The sequence below is a fragment of the Salarias fasciatus genome, chromosome 14, assembly GCF_902148845.1.
Source record: "Salarias fasciatus chromosome 14, fSalaFa1.1, whole genome shotgun sequence".
In the NCBI taxonomy this organism is placed as follows: Eukaryota; Metazoa; Chordata; class Actinopteri; order Blenniiformes; family Blenniidae; genus Salarias; species Salarias fasciatus.
This window is the reverse complement of record NC_043758.1, coordinates 10,577,698-10,588,194: the sequence shown is the minus strand read 5'-3', so window position 1 is coordinate 10,588,194 and position 10,497 is coordinate 10,577,698.

The following is a 10,497-nucleotide window of genomic DNA, read 5'->3' as shown; positions in this document are numbered from 1 at the left end:
ATGCTTACAGTCTTCAGAAGCTAAGTCTTTTTAACGGAATAATTAAAAGCAATTTAATTACTCATTCCATGTTTTGCTGCAGCTCAATTATCTAGATGTCATTTACTATTTCCATTCTCCTTCTTTATCACCCACATTGTTAACTGATCTAATGATACATGAAATTATCTTTACGATCATTCTAAATCAGAAAGCAAACTCACAATAATGCAGCAATTAACCATAAGCACATGTCTGTCAAGAAATTTTGTTTTTGCATACACTGTTTTTTTTTTGTTTTTTTTTTTTGCTTTACTACAGTGGGATTTCACACAGATTTGCTTGAACTCAGTGAACTGTTGAATAGCTGTTAGTGGAATTGATAGGTTTATGTCTCCTATTTGTAAATGTCTAAAAACAATTTCTAAGTCTTTGCATGGGAAGTGCCTCATGTTTGTACCTCATATTGAAACACCCTAAAACTTTTGACTGTTTGGACTCGTGGGGGAAATACAAAGCTCTCACATGCATTTTCACAGCTTTTTCCACATCTAATTTATTTGTTGTGCTACCTTTGACGATGGATTGATGAAACTATCAAATGTTTTATCATGCAGAGCGAAAAGAAAATGAATGTTGACACTTTAAATGCCCCCTTAAATCTAATAAATCAATCAACCCACTCTCTCACATGCATCTGTATAATTGTCAAGAATAGTACTTTCATCATGAAAAAAGGGAATCCAAGGGTTCAGTTCATTTAACAGCTTTCAATCACTCACCACAAGCAGGAGCACTTACTTTAATCATCAAATGAGTCTTTAAATTGGTTATCATTTCTATAAAACTGGTAACATGGCTTTTATGTTTATTAGTCAGTATCGTGATATGTGTTGTTGGATGTATTGCTTGATTTTTTAATTTATTAATTTATTTTTATCGTGACAGTACTGTTATATCAGCATGAACCAAATCATAATATGAAAAAAGTCTGCAAAGCTTGTGATGGTCAAATTTGAAGAACATGTTATTTTTGCTTGTCAAATGTGTTTGGTGTTTTGATTTTAACTAATACATTTTCAGGGGGAGGAATAGTTAAGTGACATACTTTGTTTTCTCTTTGCAGTCAGGGCAGAAAAAGAAGATTTCCAAGGTTACCTCACAGAACAAACAAAAGGCGCAACTGTCACAAAAAATCTGCTTTTCAAAAAGGAAAACACGATTGGTCATGGCACAGAGGCATTACCTACAGAGAATACACATCAACACAGAGCTGTGGCAGCGACTGCCAAGTTTCCCAGGGCATTCCTGTTTGACACCAGACCAACAGAACCTTACAAGACAACACAAATCACAGAAACATTGGCTGTAATTACCTTACCGACCACAGAGCGTTTTGTCTTCAAACATGGACAGAATTCTCTCACAGCATCAAGCCATTATCCATCAGCTGTGAGGTTTGATGCAGAATCAGAAATTCCATTGATCTCTAATTACAGGAGGATCGTTTTCCCTTCTAGGCAAGCTGTGCTGGAATCAATGAAGAAAGGCACCTCTGAGCCAAAGGTCCATTTGTCAGCAGACGATGTGAAAGTCCCACCTTGGCTTCGCACGCTGTTTGATAATAGAAATCAGAGAAACACTGACTCTGTGACTCTCACGCCCGCTGATGGAGGGCTGGGAGCTCCACTCCTATCTGCATCCCATCCTCATGTAATTGATAACCTGACCGTGCCACGTAATGACGCTGATGACAAACGATATCAAGGCCAGGGGAATTCAGACCCGGGAAGAAATGCATATCTGTCCGGCACAATGCAGTCCATCTCCCAAAGTGATACAGCCAAAGATTCAGAGAGAGGAAATGCTGTGACAAACTTGTGTTTGACCTGCCTGACAGATCGAAGAGGAGTGTCCGCCGAGGAATCTGCATCTCTGCCTGGACCGTCACACAGTCTCAGTCCAGAGGAGCTGACTTTATATTTGAGTCATCTTACGACCTCATTACCTGGTTCACATCAAGAGTCCGCTGGGAGACGTGAAGAAACACTGACGAAGGACATCAGCCACCAAAACATCACCAAGCAGGTTATTGATGGAAGGAAACAAGTTTACAACCAGGCTTTTACGTCTTCATCTTTTAAGATACCTGTGAATCACAGTCTAAGCATTTTGAGAAATTCCCAAATCAAACCCTTTTCTGATGCTGAGATTTCACCAGTAACACACAAAGACAGTGAGAAACATGTTTATCACACCTATACCAGTGAAGGTTTTGTCAGAGAGAGACCAGTCTCAACCACAACACTTAATCACTTAAAAAAGTCACTAAATACTTTAACAAAACCAGCAGAAAATGGAGAACAAGAGCTGTTCAGAGAAAAAATGACCTTCTGGGATTCTGTGGCAAAACTCATGTATTTTAATAGGAACAAAACAAGTATTTCGCAAAGCCAGAATTTCAAACATACACTCATTCCAAACCAAACATTGGCCCTCAGCAGTATGTCTGTTACAACCCAACCTCGACACAGCAGTCAAAAACACGCTCCTCTCGAAGGTGGCGATCACAGCGCTTCATCACTTCCTGCTACAGGAACCGGCTTGATTGAACCTCAAAGTGCGATAACGCCCTTCAGTCGCAGTAACCCAATCACTCCTGCAGTCAAGCGAGATGCTGAAGAAAATACTCAATTTGAATCTGTGACAGAAAGAGCTACGTCTCTGATCTCCGCCATGAGAAGCGAAACACCTGCTAAACCGAGCTCACAAGCTCAACAAAACATACTGACTTTGCTGCCAAGGAAATCGGATATCAACCCTTCACCTGAAATGACGGAGAGACACACAACAAATAAGCAAGATTCACAGAAATTTACCTTTGGACAAAGCGTTATCAATCAGTCATTTGTTGACATTCCAGTGCAAATGAGTAAAGCAGTCGTGAGACAACCTGTATTTACAGCAACAACAGAAATGCCTCTTCAATCATCACGGCAAGATTTCCGTGAAGACGCCTCCATCTTGAGATCAACAACTTTTTCCAGCAAGGCAGCTTCTAAAGGACAAACATTAAACACAGTTTTTGGGACTCCATCAAAAATCACTCCGGGTAGGAGTTTTAAAGTTATCAGTGATGAACATAAGCCATCGGAACACTGGCCTTTTGAAAAAGAGGCCACTGATGTAATCTCAACTTCACAAACACTCTCCAGTGTAAAGAAGGAAGAGGGAAATGAACGGATGTTGACTGGAGCAGCAGGAAATAAGAATAAAGAGATACTCAAAACGAAGGACAAACTGGCCGAAGAACTTGTGGAGATAAGAGAGTTAATGGAAAAAGAGCAGAGCTTGGAAGGTGAAGCATTTAGAGGAGGAGAATATTTTCAATTAGATGAAACAGAAAGTGTAAAACAAGAAAGAATAATTAACATTGAAGCAGAAATAAATCAGAACACAGGCAGTGAGGCAGGAGAAATAGAGGAACATGAGGCCAACACAAGTAGGTCACCTGGAGGAAGAACCACTCAAGAGCCAAATTTGACATCAAGTCAAGATGATATAAAACAAGGAAAAGGTACAGAAAGAGAAGGTTTGACTAAAGTGAATAAGAAAAGTTCCACAGAAACTGGATCTGAGAAGCAAAGCGAGGATCCGATAAAGGTGAAAGCAGAGCCTGGAGGCAAAGAAACTTCAAGCAACCATGGCATCAAATGCGAGAGAGAAGTTGGAAAAGAAGACATGACAAATGTTCCTTGTGGACCTTCTGCTAACTCGAGAGAGCTTAACAGAGACAAAGGGCACTCTGTTTCAACCCTGTCTTCTTGTCACAGTTTGATTAAACAGCTAGGAGTTACTGAGCACAAAGACATTCGCCTGGCTGAAAATACCACACATATTGTGGCAATCACAGCTACGTCATTTTCCGATAAAATGACAAGCAATCACAGATTCCTGCATTCAATTCTGAGATCTCACAGTCCCAAACTATCAAAAACATCTTTTTCTAAAGATCCAGACACACAGATTAAACCTCATCTCTCTTCCCAAAGGACAAGGTCAGAAAGTCCTCGGAACGCAGTGACTGAATCTGTATTTTCCATGGCCACTGCACCAAAACACACTCACTCTGCAGTCGGAGTTGATGCTTCAACATTTAAACCAAGCATTTTTCTCTTTGGCAGTGCCACAAAGTCAGCTCACCCTGTAAAAAAAAGTATGGGTGGAGTGTCGCTCAGCATCCATCGACTTGCAATCACAGCTGGTTTCCTTAGAGCCCAGCCCCGTTTTACAGTAAATAGCTCTACTCTCAACGCATCAATTATTCACAGCATCCTAGATCACAAGCATAAATTGAATACTTCACTTCTGAAGGCCAGTTCAGTTTTACATACCACAAATGTGAGGGAGGAAGTTAAATATATGATGGCATCAGTAAATCTCGCTGAGCGGCAGAACTTGAAAAATGACTCGTCTACCGAGACAGCTGTAGCCCTGTCATCTCAGGCCCCAGCCTCCATAGGCCGGTCGCAGCCTCACCTAGGGCAGTCTGCCCCTCAGATGAGTCCTTCCCCCTCTTTTGACATGACTTCAGGGCAGCCGTGCTCGTTTCGACTGTCAGAGCAGGCCGCCCATCCAGATGCTTTGCCTGTTCCTGTTGATGATAACCAGCAGAGATCTGCACAGACTCTAATGGCTTCAATGAGCCCCGAAGCAAAAACCCATCAATTTCCTCACAGCACTGTGTCGCCACAGTTAAATCTCAGACTGTTGGGAGGTAACAGTTTACCTGGCGCTCGCAGTCCCACAGCACTCACCGAATCAGTTAAAGACAAAAAAACATCAGGGGTCGTCTTTGACGCTCAATATGCAAACAGCGTGAGAGTCCATGCTGAGGCCCTGTTAGGGAATGCTGATGAGATACATCCGGCAGACAAGACTGACAGTGCACAAATAATGGTAACCTCCACAGCAAACGCAAAGCAGACAGACGTAGGCACAAAGAAAATGCCAGAGAAGATGGAAAATAGCAACAGTTCTCTTTTAATATCACAAATAGCTGGTGGGAGTAAACGCCACTTCAATGCGACTGAGGAATTCAACAGTTTGTCTGTTACACACTTTGAGAAACTTACAGGTAAAGACGGTAATGAGAATAAGCAGAATGATGTGATATATGTAGATGGCAATAACGAAGCAGGCAATACAGAAGCAATGACTCTGGAGGATAATTATCTAGCTGCACCTGTCATGTCTGCAGTTCATACATTGCCGAAGGCTATAAATGCTGATTTTGTACATGTTATGAACCATATTTCAATCCCTGTGGTTGACACAAATGATCTCTTTAGCGCCACTGCATTTGTGGAGTCAGATACTCTGCCTGAACCGTCTAAAATGCAGGCTAATGATGTGACAAACAAAGCTATTTTTGATATGAACCATCATTCAGAGCAAAACATTGTTACTCGGCAAGTAACGGTGAGCAACAACTCACACATTCAGAAATTTTTTAGTAAACTACCGGCTTCAACTCAGTTTCCACAGCAGATTTCTGACCAGATAATGAATGTTACTTCAGAATATCTGGCACCCATAATGAAAACCAATGACTTTGCGTCTCTGGCACCACCTCTGACCATAGGTGGCCCGACTGTTTCCAGAGCCAGTCGTGAATCACTGCTGACTGTGAGTGAGAGTGTTGCCACTGAAAAGTCATCTCAGACAGCCCACTCTGCCCACATGGTGCTTTCCGATAGTCATATTAAACCTTTTTCAGGAAGAGAGTTTCCCAGGACTCCCAAAGAACACAGCAAGAACACCTCTCCAGCAATAATGACAATGCTCCATAACCTTAATGACCCGGAGCAGGAGGACCAAGTGGGTTTGTTAGAGTCTGTCCGCAGAGATGAAGGGGAATATGGCCCAACATCCATCATAACTAAAATGGTTAAAAGGTATTCATCACAAAATGTGAAAACAGCTCCCACTGCAGAGAGTGCTTTTAAAACTTACCATACTCAGGTCCAAAGAAAACAACAAAAGGAAAATGTAACACCTGAAAAAGCAGGAGGACAATTGATCATTGGACCAATGACATATCAGTCCCCTCCTATAAAAAGCCCCAGCGCAGAGATTAGAAAGAAAAGCAGCTGTAAGACAGACGGATGCACTAAGTCAGGCATGACCGCTGAAGCAACTACTGGAGTAACCCAGGTTGACAGTACTGAGAAAACACATAAAACACTGACTAGAATAAAAGGAATGGGTTATTTAAATACAGGGAACTCTCCTGTCACAAAATCAGGAAATAACAAGTGCAACTCTGACTGTCCTGCACTTAAAAAGGTGACACCCGAGGCCAACGACCTCAAGCATGCAGCTTTTTCAGCAGTCCGCACAAAATCTTATCTTCACCGTGCCAGCACTGACGAGCCTATGTCAAATAACGCCGGGAGCATGACGGATAAATCTGTTCATTTGGAGAGACACTGGACACCTGAGCAGGCTCACTTTGTAAGCAGGACAACACAAAGACGCTTTCACAGACAGACCTCTGCCGCTCAGGAGGCTGTGGCAGCAGAGGTCACTTCATCTGAACCCGAAGCAACTCCCGGGCAGATCACAGTAAAGACTCCCGAGCAGACACTGCTCAGCCACCAAACACAATTAAACAGAGGGGCAAGCCAGGCTGAGATATTTGAAGAGCAAAATGCCACCAGGTCAGAGCATGCTACAGCCGAAAGAGAAATGGCAATCCCAGAGTCTGGGCGCAGGCTCTTGCTTCCGCGGTCTGAATCTGAGCTGCCATGGATGGAGCACAGGAGAAGGACTTTACCTCATCTGCATCTTCCTGGGTAAAGTTTTTATTCAGCGCCATTATTCTTGGGTATCCATCAATCAACCATTAACTTCAAACACATTTTGTTGTTGAGTAGACACTGCATCATCGCCATCTGCTTCATTTTTTGGTCTTAATTATAAAAGTTTTGCTTGACATTTCAGTTTGTCAATGAAGTGCATGAGAATCAGGTCTGAGAAAAAAACAACGCTCAAACACAGAACAAATGAAAATTGGGCAATTTGTGCTGCTGCTCTTGAAAATACTGGTCAGTTTGAATTCTTCATTGCAGTGCCATCAAGATTCATTATATATTTCTTATGCCATGCTTTGGTTTCTATCCAAGTACCTGCAGAACTCACGACATACCCCCAAGCTTTTCATTGTACACTGTGTCTCGAGTGCCAATTAATAAGTGCTCGGAGTGCATGGCATCAGTTGGTAGCTGTCCGCCTCGGACGCTTCAGACCGACAGCTGCTCCTGGCTGTAGACTGTAAAGTCTTGTTTTCAATTAATAGGATTTTGTTTGGCAGCTGGTCTGAGTTGTTTGCAGGTATTACTGGGGAGAAAGTGAGGTTTTCAAAACAGTTTCTGTTCGGCCCTGACAAACGATACGAGCTGATGAAGGAAGGCGATGAATTCCATCTCGAATGCGAGTTTCGGTTCAGTAAAGTTGATTCTCACAGTGCAGAACAAATTACTAGGAGAGAGAGATCTAATTTCAACACTTTTCAGACTTGCTTCGGAAAGTTTGGCTGTCCTCGTCAGTAATATAATACACAATATGTGCTGAACAGAGCATTGCACAACTTTACCTCATGACAAGGACTAATCCTAATGTATTACCAGTATGTAAATGTCTCTGTGGCAGTAAGAAAATAGAGCAACCTTCTTGATTGAGGACTGGATTGATGAATTGTGAAATTGAAGCATGGAATGTTTTTCCAGTGTAACAGAAGTTTCAGACGAGCTGTGTGGCAGTGGGAACTACACAGCAGAAATGAGCCTGGCCATGGGGAGAGGTGTGGAGCCCGGTGACCCCGTGCCTGCTTCAGGGAACCTGAGAGTGGTCATTAACCTGAAGACAAACAACAGTCTGATAAACCTGGGGGTCACCTCTTGTTGTTTGTCCCCAACCACCCAGCCTGACCTCAGCAACTCCACCTGCTGCCTTTTCTCCAGGTACCCAGGAAAGTCTGACATGACGAGATCGAGAGGAATCTGAGCCGCTCATTGTTTTTACTGATGTAGTACTTCAATGTGAAGCTCTTAGTTCACACAATATCAGCTTAAGTCACTTGGATTTTGTGCTTTTCTGCTGTTTAAAAACTAAATACAGATGTGTGGAGTCAGCAAGTTGCACAGTGGGCAATTTATGGGCAGCGCTTTTCACTCCATTATTAAAAGTAGCTACTGTTTGTCAGGATGCCAACATTTTTGACTCATGTTTTTGACTCAAATGATGAAAACATGGCTTTCCGTGCTTGTAAAACCATTATGAAAATAAAAGAATGAATAATGCAAACTGTTAACTTCTGTCAGCTTGACCAGGCAGCCACTGCTAAAAAAAACGTGTTTACAAAACAAAAAAGTGTATTTGTTATCAATCCACTGAGCTGCAGACACATTTTTAGGTGCCGCATAATATTAGGACACAGAGGTGTGCAGCAGGTTGCTGGTGTTATCTTTCTGCACCAGCAGCACTCAGATAAATGAAACTTGTGTGTATCCCTGCACGCCTAGAGAGGCAGCAGAACAAATGCACAACCTCTGAAATGTGTCCAACTGTGAACACGGCCGGCGCTCGACTTTTATTCTGTATTTCAACAGAACGCTGAAGAAAATGTGCTCATGGGTGACCCCATAATTTTAACATGTGTCTTTCCAAGGTAGAAGGTGGAAAAAAACAGCTAAACATTTAGTATCCCTGAAAAGCATGCAAAATATCTGCTCAGAAATTAGAATACTGCCTCAAAATTCTGGGATAAAATCAAACAATACAGCAGTATTAAAGCTCAGGGTGTGATTAAGCAAAAGCTGACCTTTACCAAACATAATTTGTTTTCCATTAAAATTTCAATTTAATGCAATGCATGATAGAAAACAGACGGTAAATGTTCTGTGATTTCCATGTTTGTTGATCTTCATAGTCTGTAGTTTTTCTCTGCTGTGAGACGAGTGTTTTGTCAAATCCTCTTTCACAGCATCATATAAACCACCTCAACGACGACTGTTCAATTTGAATAAGACCAAAGTTTAACATTTTGACTGGAAGTTTAATCAACCCCACTGAGGAGGAATCTAGGATTTCAGAGTGCGGTGAGCTCCATTTGGACCGGGCTTCCACAAGCTGGCATCAGCTGATTACGAATTTATATTCTCCAGGAGCATCAGTGACTAGCAAAACAACCGTGCTATAAAATTACAAGCACTTAAAGCTTCTTGTCTGCTGTCTCCAGGCTGGTGAGAAACGGGCTTCCTGGAACAAGACCCATCGAAGGAAGTGAACTTTCTAGACTCTCCTCAAAGAGAAAAATCCTAAAATATTTTCAATATTTTCAACTTAACAGACTGAAAGAGAGAGATGCTGTCCTTTGTTTTGTGATCTACCTCACTGTTTCACATAGAAAATGTAGTAAAGTATTAATACCTTCAACAATGTGGTTTTATTATTTTGAAAGAAATGAGAAGAAATACAAATTCAGAAGTTACCATATGGATAGTTTATCATTATGGCGGAGTGCAATGGTTGTTGGGACAGAGAACAAAAGACCATTTAAACACTGTTCCATGTTGTTTGTGATTATGTGTGTTCAATTTGCGTTTTGAGCAGCCTGAAAACCAAAATGATTCCTCTCAGTGGGTCAGTCAATGAACATTTTTACATTTGCTCTCCAATAGAGTCCTATGACAGAAAAACTAAATAAAAGTGAACACAAGAGGTCCCCTCAAACCCATTTTTTCCCCTGAAACTTCTGTTTCTCTCTTCAAAGGGGAACCAGTTCACTAAGGCCATGCTATGCGTTTGTGTTGGTGCCTCAGGTTAGCCAGAGAGCCAGCGGGGATCACACTGCTGCCCAGTGCCTTGTCAACCAGCGCCAGCTTCACCATCAGTCTCTTCCAAATGATTAATTACTCAGTAGTGTACTTACACTGTGATCTGAGTGTCTGCCTGAGGAACCACTCTGACTGTGAACGGGTAAGATTGCCGTGGGTTCACGTTGCAGCGTGTGCGTGCTGTAATGAAAGGGAGGGAATTAAATGATGAGAGTGATTTAAATTTAGTGACACGGGGTGTGACACTGTGAAAACATGGAGACAGATGAGGGGCGAACAGCCTCTTATAAATGAACTCGGGGAAAGAGGAGGGTGCAGCAACAAGGAGATGGCTGTGCGGCTGCGCACCATGGAAAACTCAGAGGTTTATTCGCATTCGCAAGGATAATTAATTTTCCTCATTTAGAATTGAAAAATGCGTGCATGGGTGGAATAAACTATCCCTCAGTGTGGTTTCCAATAGTAGCTGTTTGCTAAATGTGACAGGAGAGAGATGTGTGGTCGAGCCCGACTTCAGACATCTGTAATGTTATTATGCACTCAGCAGGCCAAAGAAGGTATTTGGAAAGTTACTGGAGTATCTCAGGACGGTGACACAGAACGGCTCCGTCCTGCCGTT